Source organism: Eptesicus fuscus, chromosome 3 (genome assembly GCF_027574615.1).
Source record: "Eptesicus fuscus isolate TK198812 chromosome 3, DD_ASM_mEF_20220401, whole genome shotgun sequence".
NCBI classification, from domain to species: domain Eukaryota; kingdom Metazoa; phylum Chordata; class Mammalia; order Chiroptera; family Vespertilionidae; genus Eptesicus; species Eptesicus fuscus.
The window spans coordinates 22,118,249-22,134,759 of record NC_072475.1 but is presented as its reverse complement, the minus strand read 5'-3'; the positions used below and the strand labels follow the sequence as shown (position 1 = coordinate 22,134,759).

The following is a 16,511-nucleotide window of genomic DNA, read 5'->3' as shown; positions in this document are numbered from 1 at the left end:
AAATGATTTCGCCTGTGTTTATGAAGGCAATTAGGGTTGCACTAGTGCAGCTCTGGAGGCTCAAAGGGAGGGGTGGGGATGTGTAACTTCAGAGGCTCAGGCATTTCCCCTAGAATATCTGGATCTAGTCATTCAATATCTATGAGTGGCTTCTGATTTATGGGAAGGGCCCTTGGATGGGACAGATTAAGGCCTTCTATATCCGTGGTCTCCACATTTTTTTTGGCCAGGTGTTATTATGGGTAAAAGATAATTGAGCAGCACCTCCAATCTATTCATAAACTATCTACATGTAGTTCAGTAATTCGTCGATATCTGAAAGAACAATGTACAGTTTGGTTGAGGTGCATCATTGATGACAGTGGATAACCCTACATTTAAAAAACATATATCTTTGTATTGATTTCAGAGAGGAATGGAAAAAGAGAGAGAGATAGAAACATCAATGATGAGAGAGAGTTATTGATTGGCTGTTTCCTGCATGCCCCACATTGGCCATAGAGCTTGCAATCGGGGCATGTGCCCTGACCAGGAATGAAACAGTAACCTCCTAGTTCAGTGGTCGGCAAACTCATTCGTCAACAGAGCCAAATATCAACAATACAATGATTGAAATTTCTTTTGAGAGCCAAAATTTTTAAACTTAAACTATATAGGTAGGTATATTGTTATTAACTTAATGAGGCCTTTGCTAAAAACTCAAGAGGCCAAAGAGCCGCATGTCGCTTGAGAGCTGTGGTTTGCCGACCGCTGTCCTAGTTCATAGGTTGATGCTTAACCACTGAGCCATGCCAGCTGGGCAATAGTCCCATATTTTAGAGTCCTGATGATCTCTATTATACTTGAGTACCTTCTCACAGTTTTCTTACGTTGTGGTTGGGATCAAAACAAATGTAAAAAATATCAAAGGTAGGACATGGATCAGCTCTGTCATTTTTTGTTTACCTGTGCTTGCCTCATTAGGACTATCTTCAGAATTAATTGAAGATAGGATTGATTTTGTTAAAGACAGGTAACAGTTGGTTTTGTTAAAACCAGCATGATAGTTAATTTTGTGTGTCAATTTGACTGGGTTAAGGGATGCCCTTAAGCTGGTAAAACATTACTTGTGGGTGTGTCTGTGAGAGTGTTTCTGGGAAAGTTTGCATTTGATTCAGTAGGTAAGTAAGGAGATTTACTGTCACCAATGTGGGTGGGCATCACCCAACCCACTGAAGGCCAGAATAGAACAACAAGGCAGAGGAGAGCAAATTCCTTCTCTCTTTCTTCTCAAGGTAGGATGTCCATCTTCTGTCCTTGCACACTGGAGCTCTTGGTTCTCGGGCTTCGAGTCCCTGGGACTGGGATGTAGGCCAGTAGCCCCCTGGTCCTTCAGCCTTTGACTTCAAATGGAGTTACACCATTGGATTCCCTGGTTCATGAGCTTTCAGTCTTGGACTGAATTATACCACCAGCTTTCTTGGATCTTCCACTCATTGGTGGCAGATTGTGAACTACACCTCAGCTTCTATAACCCCAGGAACCAACTCCTATAATAAATCTCACATAGCCTATTGGTTCTGTTATTTGAAGAACCCCTGACCAATACAACCAGAAAACATACCATATAAAGTATAAACCCACTTAAGCAGGACCATGTAAACTGAAATGGATTGCAGAACAACAAAGTGAAAGAATGAGTGAGGGCTCTGCTGTCATGCTGCTGTGCATCGAACTCCCTCTCATCTTCCCCAAGACACTTCATGTCCTGTGTGATGTAAGGAAGGAATGAGAGCACCACTATTAGCCTATTTATTTGATGTTAGGAAAGCTTGATTCCTGTTTTACTTTAAAATAGAATTACTATGCTAAGAGAAGTTCTCATGTTTTCTTCCCTTTCCTCAGTGGATTGCCATGAGCATCCCCCTCCAAGTCCATTGGGTTAGATTTATGTCCAAAGACTCAATCTGGCCAGTTCTGTTTGTACTGAAATAAGCCTCTAAGGGTCTCATTTATTCCCATCATTCCCAGCTTGTTGACCAAGCCTCAGAGCTGTGCTGGGTACTCTGCTTAGTTGGAAGTTTGAGGTCCCCTTGCCACATGCACAGTGAATGGTGACTGCAGCCTTCACTGAGCTGTTTAGTTTAATTCTGATGTCCCTAGTTTCCCACAAACCACAGGTGAACTAAAAGTTCAGCACGGCTCAGTGCATAGTGGGACCTCTATTAATAGGTATCCTCTTATGATCTAAAGGCTCCCAAGAAGTTCCTTCAGTGTGTAGAAATCTAAACTTTTTGCTATTGGATTTTTGTCTCTTTTTTTTTGTTATCAGAAGGAACATGATGTTGTAGAAAGAATGTGTATTTCATCATCAGACAAATGAGAGTTAAAATCCTGGTTTGACACATTATATCTGTGTGACCTGGGGCAAATCCTAACCTCTCTGAACTTCGATGTCTTCATCTATTAATGGGTGTTATACTATCTACATTATTGGATTGTTGTGAGAATTACGGATAACATATGCCTGATGGTAGGCACTCAGTACATGCTAACTATTGTCACTCATTGTTAGTGTTGTTATAACTGTTCTTTTCCTAGAAAGAGAATGTTCTCACATATATTAAAATTGTATAAGAAATAAATTTTATTTATTAGATAGTACTTACATTTTAAGGCTGAAATAGATCGCATGTCATGTACAAGATGATCTACAAGAGATTGGTGGAGAAGGACTGGCTGTCTGATAGGTCCCAGGCATTTGGTGGGGCTCAGTTACTAAAAGGCATTGGGTCAAGGGTCTGAGCAGAAAGCCAAGGCCCAACTAAGAACTAGGTCATAGTTAAAACACAGAAGTACAGCTGGACTGTGAGGAAAGCTAAGCCTCATGAATGCTCTGTGGATATGGAGTGTAGTGCTTGGTGGATACTGTATTTTAAGTTAGCTAAAATAAGACCAGAGGCAGGAAAGCAGAGTACCTCACCTTAGCATTGACCATTTCATCAGTCTTCTGTTAGAAGAGTAAAACTGGGTGTTATAGCAAATAAACTCCCAATCTTAATGGTTTATTTTTTCCTTCTTCACAGTTCTGTGTGGGTGGATGAGCAAGCAGCCTTCTACAAACACATACATTGAGGGGCCCAGACTCCTCCTGTTTTGTGGCTCCACCTTCCTCTGGGACCTCTTGATTCAGTTACAAATTGGGGAAAAACAAGGATCATGTTTGGAAAGTTTTCATGGGCTAAGTTTGGAAGGAATGACTGGCACTTCTGCTCATATTCCCTTGGCCAAAACTCAGTCAGTCACCTGGGTACACCTAACTACAAAAGATGCTTAAATGATATAGCTGTGGAGAAAATATGAGTATTGGTAATACTTGTAATTGCCATAAATGGCTTTCGAACTGTTTTGACCACCACTTACAGTAAGCAGTCACTTTCCTATCAATACCCAAAACACACACACACACACACACACACACACACACACACACACACACAACTTGTAAAACAATACTTTTTCTATTACACATGACACCCTTTGATATTTTCTATTCTATTATATTTCACTTAAAAGTACTGGTTATCCATATTAAATTAATTTCACAATCTGGCAGAGTGAAAAAAGCTATTCTGGATTATAAGCCTGAATATCCCACTAATTATTAGTACAGATAGAGAACGAAGCCCTGCCTACAGTGATCAGGATCTGGGATGCCAGAGAGCACTTTCTGGAGAGCATGTGTGAAAAAAAATATCTTTGATGGGACCTGAGACAGCAGAATTCTGTGATACCACCTGCATAGTATAGGGTTCCACCTGGGATGAGACACAATGTTCAAACATTTTTAACACAAACAGCCTTAAAATAAATGCAGGACAAACTAAACATAGAGTCCTGATGCTTAGTGAATGTTTCTCCTTATCTCTCCCAAAATGTATGAATTGTGAGACAGAATGCCTGTCTCGTTAGCTGTGCTTCATACCTCATACCTCCCCGCCCCATGCAACTAAGGAACTGGTATCTCAGACTGCAGATATACTATTTTAAGAAAGTGAGCTATGGACCAATGAAACTGGAAAATTGCTCCTGCAGGGTGGATCGTGGGTATACATTATTCGGACTCATATATTTACATTGCAGTGTAAATACGCAGCCCCCCATAGTTCATTATGCAGAACTTGCTTGGTATTACAGTGGTACTGAGTTTCCACATGGAATTAAGGTTGAGAGCCTTATCAATAAGGGAAGACCAACTACTGAAGGACTTCAAATATACAATTTTGCTCTATGCAGAGAAATCCCAAAGGTAATAAGTCCCATTCATACCTCCAAATCATACAGTGCAGGTAAAATGAGTTGTACAGCCATTTAATCTGGAAATAACATTTTTAAACACTCCCTGCTCTCCCAGCTCCTAGTCGTAGAATAAAGTTTATTTTTCCTATTGTGGCTATAGTTTACTATTTTGAATGTTAAAGTAGCCTGCTTTATACATGGGTTTCTGATTTTCTAATCTTTAGAAGCCCAATATGTAATAAACTAATAGGTGAGAGACAACATAAAACAAATCCCAAATTATATGTATATCACTGGCAGCAGCATGCATAATGAATATAAATTAGCTTTTGTTTAACAAATTTGACTTTCAGGTATATGTTTAATGAGAAGATGAGTTATGTCAATAGAAAATGTCAGAGGTAAATTGTAAGTTACTGAGATGACCAACCCCATGATGTAGTGAGCAGAGACCCTGAGCATGTGACATACATCACTGTAGGCTCTGGGACCCTACAATATACCATCAGGCAAATGCTTAAGTTAGTTCCTTCTGGTCTCCTTTTTCTATTAGATATAATATCATTTGAAATTGGTACTAACTGTTTTAACTATGCTAAAATGTCTCTTTTTGGGCTGACTTTACTTGGTCCAAGTTAACCTGGAATTCCTAGGACTTTGCTTTTATGATTAACAGCATTACATTCACAGTTAAACTGGCTAAACAAAAGCCTTCCCTGGCCCCTTACCCTGATGAAAACAGCACAGGTCACTGTGGTCTTTATCAACAACATAATTATCGTAAGAACTGTGCAGACCTCCATCCCTTGCCTTTCAGAATCTTCATGAAAAAATAAAATTGAAGGGGTAGCAGTTGATAATTAAAAATGTAATAATATGATAAAAACACATCAATATATACTTTATCAATGAGCCTTTCAAGTATCCAATTTAAGAAGTGAAAATGTAAGTTCAATGTTATTATTTTATTATGCCTTTGCTCTTAAATATTCATTCATCTATTCACTTATTCACAGATATTTATAAAGCCTACAATTGGCTACACTCTGTTCTGAGTGCAAAGGTCATATCAATGAACAAATAAGACCTAAATCCTTGTCCTCTAAGACCTTATATTTCAGCAGGCAAAAAAAAATGAGCAAATAAAGAGTGAACTATGTTAGTGATGAAACCTGAGAAGAAAAATAAAAAGGAAAGAGAGAGAAGTGGCAGGATGGGGCTGCACTTTTAGACACCATGTCCAGGGAAGGATTTTATGAAAACACTAGAGGCCCGGTGCATGAAATTCATGCACAGAGGGGGGTTGTCCCTCAGCCCATCCTGTACCCTCTCCAATCTGGGACCCCTCAAGGGATGTCCGACTAAACGGGCAGTCGGACATCCCTCTCACAATCCAGGACTGCTGGCTCCCAACTGCTTGCCTGCCTGCCTTCCTGATTGCCCCTAACCGCTTCTGCCTGCCTCTCACAATCCAGGACTGCTGGCTCCCAACTGCTTGCCTGCCTGCCTTCCTGATTGCCCCTAACCACTTCTGCCTGCCAGCCTGATCACCCCCTATCCACTCTGCTGCCAGCCTGTTTGCCCCCAACTTCCCTCCTCTGCCAGCCTGGTCACCCCTAACTGCCCTCTCCTGCAGGGTTGATCACCTCCAACTGCCCTCCCTTGCAGGCTTGGTCCCTCTCAACTGCCCTCCCTTGCAGGCCAGGTGCCTCCCAACTGCCCTCTCCTGCTGGCCATCTTGTGGTGGTGATCCTGTGTCCACATGGGGGCAGGATCTTTGACCACATGGGGGAAGCTATATTGTGTGTTGCAGTGATGACCAATCTGCATATTACTCTTTTATTAGATAGGATAGAGGCCTGGTACAGGGGTGGGGCCAGCTGGTTTGCCCTGAAGTGTGTCCCTGATCAGGATGGGGTTCCCTTGGGGCATGGGGTGGCCTGAGCGAGGGGCCTGTGGTAGTTTGCAGGTCAGTCACGCCCCCTGGCAACCCAAGTGGAGGCCCTGGTATCTGAAATTTATTCTCCTTTTACAATTGAAACTTTGTAGCCTGGAGCAGAGCCAAGCCTGGGGCTCCCTCCATGGCCGGCAGCCATTTCTGTTGGGGTTATAATTGAAACTTTGTAGCCTTAAGCGGAGGCATGGGCCTGGCCAGGGTGTGCGGAAAGCTTTGCTTCCCCTGTTGCCGGGGGCAATGCTGGTCTGCTCTCTCAAGCTCCATTCTGCTGCCATTTCTGTTTGAATTTGTTTACCTTCTATAATTGAAACTTTGTAGCTTGAGTGGAGGCTTAGGCCTGGCAAGGGCAGGTGGAAAGCTTGGCTTCCTCTGTTACCTAGGAAACCTTGCTCTCTGTGGCTGTAGCCATCTTGGTTTGGGTTAATTTGCATACTCGCTCTGATTGGATGGTGGGCGTGGCTTTTGTGTGTGTCGGAGGTATGGTCAATTTTCATATTTGTCTATTATTAGGTAGGATGACATTCAAGTAAAGACCTTACTTAAGGATGTGTGAGAGAGAGAGAGAGTCATATGATAACTGGGGAGAGAGTGTTCTAGGCAGAGGGAACATCCAAGTGCAAAGACTGAGGGGAAGCAGGCCTGGTATATCTGAGGAACATCAGGAATGCAAGGAGACTAGAGTGGACCATGAAGGAGTGGACTGGACGAGTGCAGTGGTAGAGAGATCACCTGGGGCTCAGCAGGAAATGGAAGTACCTGGCCTTTTATGCTGAGTGTCACAGGGAGCCAATGGAGGGTTTTGAGCAGAGAAATGATGGACACATTTGGTTTTTATAGGATCACTCTGGCCACTTGTTGTGAATAGACCAGCTAGGAGCCAGTACAGTCTAGGAGATATGATAAAGGCTTGGGCCTAGGTAGTAGCAGTGTGGGTGTGAGGAGTGCTAGGACATTGGAAAGAGTTTGAAGATAGAGCTGCCCAGATTTGCTAATGGTTCAGATTTGGGCTGTGAGAGAATGAGAGGCATCAAGCATTATGAGATGGGGGCGCGGGGGAGGGAAAAGGGGAGGAAGGAGGATGGAGGGAGGGGCAAGCGGGGAGGGAAGTCTTCTGCATGGAAAGGCTGTTAAAGGAGCAGGTTTGGGGGAAAAGAGAAGCTCAGCTTTGGTGCTGTTAAAAGTGAGTGGAGATGTCAAGTGTGGTGTTTGGGCATTTAAGTCTTCAATTCAGGGGACATTATGGTTTATCTCCAGGTGTTTTTAATCCTCCTGTGTTTTGGGCAATAGAACTGTTGTAAATTAGGAGTGGGGCAGCTGTGTCCTCAAAGTAAAAAGGTCTAACCTCTGGTTAAAAAGTCAGGTTTCCTTTTCATAAAGAATACTTTTTTGCAGGGTGCATTTCTTTGGATTCATCTTCAGAGCAGTCCTCCCTCAACCCAGTTGCATAATCATAAGGTTCCCTTTTCCTGGTTCTTAGGGTTGCTTCTGACAACAGCTAAATTAGCATCTACTACTTCAGCTACAGATATAAAAGTCTATGACATAAATTAGGCCCAGAGTGTTGTCTCCTTGTCCATGATGTGATAATTATGAGTTAGGTGATATGACTTCTTATCAGAACCTGTGAAGGGCTGTTCTGTGGATTTCTGCATGGTTTTGGCCAACTGCTAATTGAAATATAATTAGCACCCCACAACTTGTCAGATGTTTTGTTCTAAACCAAGCCAGCCAGGGCACCAAATGTGGGCATCTGAGGTGGCTGAGAATTCACACTCAGAAACATTAGAGAACCTAGGCTCAGCCCTTATGATAACACACAGCACCAAGTGATTGCCTTGCTATCTTGAAAAGTGGATTTTTTTCTTTTGTGTATGATAGGAGGTTGATGGATTATGTCTGTTGCAGAGACACAAGGAGAAAAAGGTGACTCAAGTCTCAAAATAGCTCTTTTGAAAGCATTAAGAGAAAGCATCTTTGACACAGACAGGAAGAAAGGGAGGAGGGGGCAGGAGTTGGTGACAAAATGTTCAGAGTGCGTTGGTCACCAGCATTGATTCATATTAAATTATTGTCCTCTGCTAAGAATGACACTGTCCTTTGCTCTTATATTAACTTACAAAAACCCTTTAAAACTTTACAATTACCTGGAGATTAAATTGATTGTCCATTATCTGTATTTTAACAATCTTCTTGGTAAGTGTTTCCTATCATTTTTTTGTCACTTCACACCCGGTTGGGGTTTGGAGTGGGTCATATGCAGAACTCTGTTTGATAATGTGGTGGTTACATATCTGAATTCTCTATAAAAGTAAGGACATCAGTATTGAAGTAAGACAAGGAAGTCTCATTTAAGTTTACTTTAAATAGGCAACCAATATCTAAAAGAAACTTTAATGAAAGAAATTATGCCAATCACAACAGCAGTAAAAACCATTACACATCTCAAATTAAAGTCAGTAAGAAATGTGCAGAAAGCATATAAAGAAATTCCAAAACTAATAAGGACATGAAAGGAGACAGTACGTAGGCAGAAAAACTCAATAATGTAAAGAGGAATGTTATTCCTAAATTAATCTATAAGTTTGAAGCAATGTCAATAAAAATCCCTGTAGAGTTTTTTTTTCTTTGTGCATTGCTTGTTTATTTGGAACTCATTGAGAATAGTGAGAAAAATTAAAAAAAAATACTATTGAGAGAGACTTGCTGTTACAATACATTAAAATGTGTTATAAAACTATAATAATGAAAACTGTGCAGTACCACCACAGACTAGAAAGGTTAGACCAATGGAACAGAACTGAGAGTTTAGAAACAGATCTAACTTTATATGAAAATTTCATATATGACAAACCCATGACTTAAATCAATGTGGGAAATAGATTTTTCAATAAATAGTTTAAGGAAAACTATCTAGACCTCTGGGAAGAGAATAAATTTAAATTAATCAATCTTACCTTTAACAGCAAAATGAATCAAGTGTTTAAACATTAGAAATAAAACTATAGGAGTAATAGAAGCAAACATGAGGTTTGTTTATTATTTTGAAATGGTGAAAGCCTTCCTAAGCAAGAGAATAAACTCAGAAGCCATAAAGTTAAAAGTGAATAAATTTCACTACCTAAAAATTGAATTTTCTGCACAGCAAAAGTACCATCATCAAAAGACAAATGACCAAAATGTGTTCTTGGGGGGGAAATGTATATAACGTATCTCTTCTGGGCAAGCATAAAAATAAAAATAAAAAAATGACCAACCAAAGAAACATTTAAAACACATGTTACTGACAATGATGCATTTTCTTAATACGTAAAGTGTAAATAATGACACCTACGACAGTGGAATATAATGGTATAGATCTATATGTGTGAACATGCAAGTTTCTCATTGACCCACTGCTATGCACTTAAAAGCAGATTATAAACACCAAGTAGAGTGCAAAATAGTGTACAGAGAGCCCTCAGGAAGGTTACTCATACAAACGTTCACAATGGTTTTTACTAAGTGGGAGGAATTTAGGTAATTTTTACTTTCTCTCTTATACTTTTTAAATTAAATCATAGCATGTGTCATTTTATCCCACCTACCAATTAAATGAATCCTGTGCAGATGTTAAAAATAATGTAGAAAAAAATGGAATATCATGAAAAGATGCTTACAATTTATTAAATAGAGAAATATAGGTCACAAATAAATATATACAACACTGTCTCATTTTCAGAATAAAGTATAGGAAGGTACATCCACACATACATTTATGCCTGAGAAAAATTAGCTCAATATGGCGATCTCTGCGTGGTGGGATTTGGGTGACTTTTTAGAAGATATTTTCCATATGTTCTTCAATGAAGTTGTATTCATTTTTAATGGGAGTTATTAGAGCTATCTATTTTTAAAAATTTAGGGGTAAACATGTCAAAATGGTGTTACCATATATTAAAATGTATTACCATATATTAAAATATATTTAGGCTTAATGTGAAAAAGAATCATTCTCTCTTTAGTTACTTCTTAACCCAATATTTAAAGGCCAGGTTACAGAATGGTGAGAATGGGGTTGGCTTACAGATAGATGGTGAAGCCTTCATGACGGAAAGGCTTCCTGTGACTCCCAGACCCACAATCAGAGGGTCAGTCAATATGAAGTTAAATCCTTCCCATTGTTTTAATAAAAACAAAAACCAAAGTACCTTCTGTGGGGTACAGATACAATTGTCACTTGGATGAATTCCCTGACCTATGTTGACAACCGTATGTGCAGGCAAGTTTCCACATAGAACTGTGAACTAAGCTGTCTCAAAAATCCAGGTCACCAGCCTTTCTCAACCTCATGAGCCAAGAGGAATAAAGGGTTAAATTGTGCATCAAAACTGAAAAAAAAAAAAAAAAAAAAAAAAAGACCTGGAGTTTGTTTTCACACAAAGCCCTGAATCTCTCTCTGTGATAAACTGGCATTTGAACAGTAGAAGCCCTTTTTATAAAGAACCATGGGTTTTCAAGTTCTGATTTTGCTTCTGATTTGTTTTTCATTATTTCCTGAAGCTATTGATGTTTCAGAGGCTGTGGGGGAAGTGAGAAAGCCCTGAGAGAGTTTCAGGCTTTGAATTTTGGAACTCAACCATTCAGAAGTTCATACTCATGTTCACACAAACAATGTCAAGGGGTCACTTTGGCCAATGAAGTGTTTTGTACACAGGCTGGCGCTTGGGTCCTATGTGCATTTGCCAAAGCAGCCTTTCACCCCTTCCCTACTTCCTCTTTTCTCTTTCTTTTTCCCTTTACATCAACATGTTGTAGCCTGTGACACCAGCTAAATTAATCACTCACTGCACTCAGGGAAGTCACCGCAGGATACAGAATAACAAAGACAACAAAATTATTGCAAGGCTGGAGAGAAGGGACTGGCTTGTGAATAGAGTCAGCACACCCTCACCAGCTGTGTCCTCACAGGGGCTGCAGCAGGCAGATTAAACTGGGGCTGTTTTTGTCCTATTTGTGTGGACTCGAGAATGGCCACAATACAGTGCCAAGGACCCCTGGTGAAGGGAAATCCCTTCAGAATGCTCAGCCTACTGTCAGAACGGAGGCTTACCTGAGCTTCAGGATTAACCAGGGGCATCCTCTTCGGGTTCCCCTTGGGCAAGCTCTGCTTGGGCAGATCCAGCTGAGTGATTGCTGAGAAGCCAGGATCCAGAACATATGGGGCCCTTAAGTCAGAGCCAACAGGGAAATCAAACTCCCAGCAGTCGAGAAGACGTGGCCTGTGTCCTAGTGAGCCAAGACACAATAGCCCATGAAAAAGGCAGAGAGGATGGGGGATGTCAGCTCCTTTGCCCTAAAGGAAAAGGAACCGCTGATGGCAAATGCCACCTGGAGATAGGGCAGAGGGGTGAGTTCACCAATATCCCATTAATGAATTAATGGACAGATGCCAAGTTACAGGGGGTTGTCCGAGAATGACCTAGAGCTCTGCTGGACTTTTCCTGTTAAACACATCTCCCAACAACTTAGATAAAGGCAAAGAAGGCATACTCATGAAGCTAGCAGTGGATATAAAACTGAGAGGACTAGCAAGGATACAGGATGACAACATCCTATCTAATAATAGACAAATATGCAAATTGACCATACCTCCTACACACCCACAAGCCATGCCCACCATCCAATCAGAGCGAGTATGCAAATTAACCCAAACCAAGATGGCTACAGCCACAGAGAGCAAGGTTTCCCAGGTAACAGAGGAAGCCAAGCTTTCTGCCAGCCGTTGCAGGCCTAAGCCTCTACTCAAGCTACAAAGTTTCAATTATAGAAGGTAAACAAATTCAAACAGAAATGGCGGCAGAATGGAGCTTGAGAGAGCAGGCCAGGGTTGCCGCCAGCAACAGGAGAAGCAAAGCTTTCCACACACCCTGGCCAGGCCCACCCGCTTAAGGCAACAAAGTTTCAATTATAACCCCAACACAAATGGCTGCGGGCCTCGGAGGGAGCCCCAGGTTTGGCTCTGCTCCAGGCTACAAAGTTTCAATTGTAGAAGGAAAATAAATTCCAGATACCAGGGCCTCCGCTTGCGTTGCCAGGGGGTGTGGCCCGCCTGCAAACCACCACAGGCCCCTCGCTCAGGCTGCCCCATGCCCCAAGGGAACCCCACCCTGATCTGGGACGCCCTTCAGGGCAAACCAGCTGGCTCCCACCCCTGTACCAGGCCTCTATCCTATCTAATAAAAGAGTAATATGCAGATTGGTCATCACTGCAACACACAATATAGCTGCCCCCATGTGGTCAAAGATCCTGCCCCCATGTGGACACAAGATGGCCACCACAAGATGGCCAGCAGGAGAGGGCAGTTGGGAGGCACCCGGCCTGCAAGGGAGGGCAGTTGAGAAGGACCAGGCCTGCAAGGGAGGGCAGTTGGAGGTGATCAACCCTGCAGAAGAGGGCAGTTAGGGGTAACCAGGCCGGCAGAGGAGGGAAGTTGGGGGCAAACAGGCTGGCAGCAGAGTGGTTAGGGGGTGATCAGGCTGGCAGGCAGAAGCGGTTAGGGGCAATCAGGAAGGCAGGCAGGCAAGCAGTTGGGAGCCAGCAGTCCTGGATTGTGAGAGGGATGTCCGACTGCCCGTTTAGGCCCGATCCCAGGAATCGGGCCTAAACGGGCAGTCGGACATCCCTTGAGGGGTCCCAGATTGGAGATGGTACAGGCTGGACTGAGGGACAACCCCCCTCCATGCACGAATTTCATGCACTGGGCCTCTAGTTAAGGTATAAAAGCTCATTAAAGCCACAAATAAGAAGTCAAAAATAACAAGAGAAAATATAATGAGGATGATAATAAATATGTATTTTACAATTACAAACAAAATTGTCAATATAAGCTATTGCATAGGGGTTCAGAAAGCCAGTTGAATGAAAATAGAATGAGGGAGATTTAATATACCAGCAAAGTCACTCCAAGGGTGACTTTGGGTCCCGATTAGCCAGCCGAGGGACAGGTATTGGGCTAATTCCAATGGAAGAATTGAGTTTGGAACAAGGGAAGTTGGAATTGTATGGTCCTCAGCACTGGTAAGACTCCGTTGAAAGGAGACCCTGCCTTTGGATAACTGGCATGAGCAGGAAAGCATTCAACGCATTCTGGGGACTAGAGAGAGCAGAACTAGGGCCAGTGTAGAAAAATGGAAGAGAGCAAAATTATGGGCTGCACTGTGTCTTTCCTGCTCCAATTCATATGTTGAAGACCCAAGCCCCAGTTCCTCAGAATGTGACTATATTTAGAGATAGGGCCTGTAAAGAGATAATTACATTGAAATGAGGCCATTAGGGTGGGCCCTAATCCATTCTGACTGGTGTCCTTATAAGAAGAGGAAATTTGGATACACAGGGAGATGCCAGGGGTGCATGTGCACAGAGGAAAGGCCATGTGAGGACACAGCAAGAAGGTGGCCATCTGCAAGCCAAGGAGAGAGGCTTCAGGAAAAACCAAGCCTGCCAACACCCTGATGTTGGGCTTCTAGCTTCCAGAATTGTGAAGAAATGCATTTCTGTTATTTCAGTCACCCAATCTGTGATATTCTGTAATAGCAGTTCTTGCAACTAATACAGGGTTCAAGGAGGGGGTTGGGGGAGATAATGTTTTCTAACAAAATGGCAGAGATAGTCCAGGCTGTGGTAACAAATGACAAAGGATTTCTTCCTTGACCAAACTTTAGTCAGGTTCCTTTGAGTCCTCTTCTCAACTAGACCTCAACCTTGGCCTGACAACGCAGTTTTAGCAAAGAATCTTATGAAGCCAGTTTATTGAGAACTCTCCCAGCCATGATATCTAATGATATCTAATTAGATATGATATCTAATTACTTTCTTAGTAATTTTCCATCCACTGACCCCTTCCCTCTGCCCATTGGCTATAAATCCCCAGTTGTCTTTGCTGCATTTGGAGTTGAGCTCAGTTTTATACTGAAGTCTCTCTCCCTTATTGCAGTAGCTTGGATAAAATCTGTGTTGCCATTTTTAATAGTGTCTGGGAGAAAAATTCTCTTTAACACAAACAATCACCAAATCCCAGTATCTTAAAAATAAATATTCAATACATTTTCATGCTACTGTGCTGTGTGGGTTAGCAATGGACTTGCCATTATCATTCAGGGACCCAGGCTGATGTCATATCATCTTGAGGCATGCTTCCACAGTCCTCCTATCAGGGGGCAGGGCTGTATTGAAACACACTGGCTCTGAAAGGCTTCTGCCCAGATATGACCTTTGCTACTGCTCACGTTGTATTGGCCAAAATGTCACCTGGCCACTCCTAACTTTATGATGGTGGAGAGGTGAAATTCTACCATAAGCCTGGAAGGAGGAAATTTGAAATATTTGTTTTTAGCTCTAAAGTATATTGCTTTTTTTCCCCCCAAATCATATTTATACTCTAACCTGTTGGGATTCCTCTAGAAGATGGTTTTATTAAGGAAAATAAGATATGGTGAAAATTCTCATGATCCTATGGAGGAGACAGACATGTCCACCACTAACTTGAAGTCACTGTGGTATCTGATGTTTCACTGACACCCCAACATCCTGTGTTACCTAGAGAATCTGGTCTTCCTTTGGTCCCCTGGAAAGGCTGCCATTGGGCCAGGAGTGGGCATCTCATCCAAGGTGATTTGATACGACTTAACCAATTAAAATCTTATTCTTGGAAATTTGAACCAAGTGTCAGAAAAACTAGCTACTCGCCCTAGCTAGTTTGGCTCAGTGAATAGAGCCTGCTGACTGAAGAGTCCCAGTTGCGATTCCAGTCAAGGGCACATGCCTGGGTTGCAGGCTCAATCCCCAGTAGGGGGCATGCAGGAGGCAGCTGATCAATGATTCTCATCATTGATATTTCTCATTGATGTTTCTATCTCTCTTTCTCCCTCTCCCTTCCTCTCTGAAATAAAAAAAAAAATTAAAAAAAAAGAAAAACTAGGTACTTACTTGTGACCTCTTTCCTCCCTCCTGAGAGGGTGATTTTGGGGACCACATTCCCTGGAACTGACCTCTGTGGCTTGGGTTCAGAACCCCTTTCCATGTGTGGCTTCAACAGCCTGGCCCCAGCTGGCAAGGACCTGATCCAATCTGTGTGGCTTCAGAAAAATAATACTGACTGCTGCTGAGACAGAGCTATTATAGAAAGGGTTCTTTAGTTGGGGAGGCAGCTGGGGGAGACAGTCTCAAAGTTCCTTTCCAACTCTGAGAGTATGTGTTACTCAGACTCATTACCAGACTTGAATGTGTGCTAGGATTAAATGTCCACAGTTGTAAGATGGGGCATTCCTATAAACAGAATTCACCTCAATTTCTTATATTCGTGTAACCTGGGTTTCTGTCATGTCTCTGGGCTGAGTCACCTTCAGGAAAATGTAGGCATATAACCCTGTGCAATGGGGACTAAGAGAAAGGTACCACCAGGCTTTGATAGTTTCTTGGAACTTTCAGAGAGTATCAGGAATATTAATGCTCATTTTTCCTGTGATACAGGCCATTGATCAATCTGCACAGCATGAGCTGAGTGTTGGTGTGTCTTTGTGTGTTTGGCTCTCTGACTATTCCTGCCATCAGCACCACCTCTTTCTCTCCCCCTACATGGCTTGTTGGAGTCCTTTTATGTTAACATCCTCTGTGAGAAGCCTTCAGTTTGGTACCACTGCTCACTCCTAACAAAAGCATCAGAAAACAATGCACATCCCTGCCCAACAATAATCAGAGCAATTACTTAACGAGACCATCTCTATTTCCTCCAGGCTGGACTAATTAAAAGGCTTCCATGCTGTTGTCAGAAATGGACAGAGTGCGTTCTGAACTACTTTTTGGAGAAGCTGAAATATAACATTGGGTTCTATATGGAAGTAATTTCAACATCACTCATAGGACTCTCCTTACCTCTGCCCTTCCAGGGAAGTCTCACTTGTTGGCCTCTGATGGAAAAGGCAGGGCAAAGAGTAGGTGTGCAGACAGGTTTAGAGCTATAAAGTGGTGGTTCTCAGGTCTTAACACCCATCAGAATCCCTCAGGCATCTGTTAAAACAGCCTGCTGTCCCCACCCCAGTTTCTGACTCAGCAGGTCTTGGATGGGGCCCTAGAACTTGCACCTCTAACCAGCTCCCAGGAGATGCTGCTGCTGGTCGGGGGATAGAACTTTGAGAACGCTGCTATGGAGAAGCTCTTTTAGTCTCCTGTTCCCACTGCCTCTTAAGGCAATAGGAGCACAGCTCTTCTCATGGAGCTCAAGGGAGGGAATCATCCGTA

At 42.5% G+C, this 16,511-nt stretch overlaps 1 long non-coding RNA gene across 1 annotated transcript in view; it reads right to left on the bottom strand.

Annotated features, from left to right (window-relative positions):
• LOC129147723 (uncharacterized) overlaps window positions 1-16,192 on the bottom strand; it is a 48,984-nt gene extending 32,792 nt beyond the window's left edge. Inside the window, exon 1 of the long non-coding RNA XR_008554993.1 lies at window positions 16,146-16,192. This is a non-coding gene — a long non-coding RNA (uncharacterized LOC129147723). The remainder of the gene's footprint in view (window positions 1-16,145) is intronic.
• Window positions 16,193-16,511: the final 319 nt, after the last annotated feature.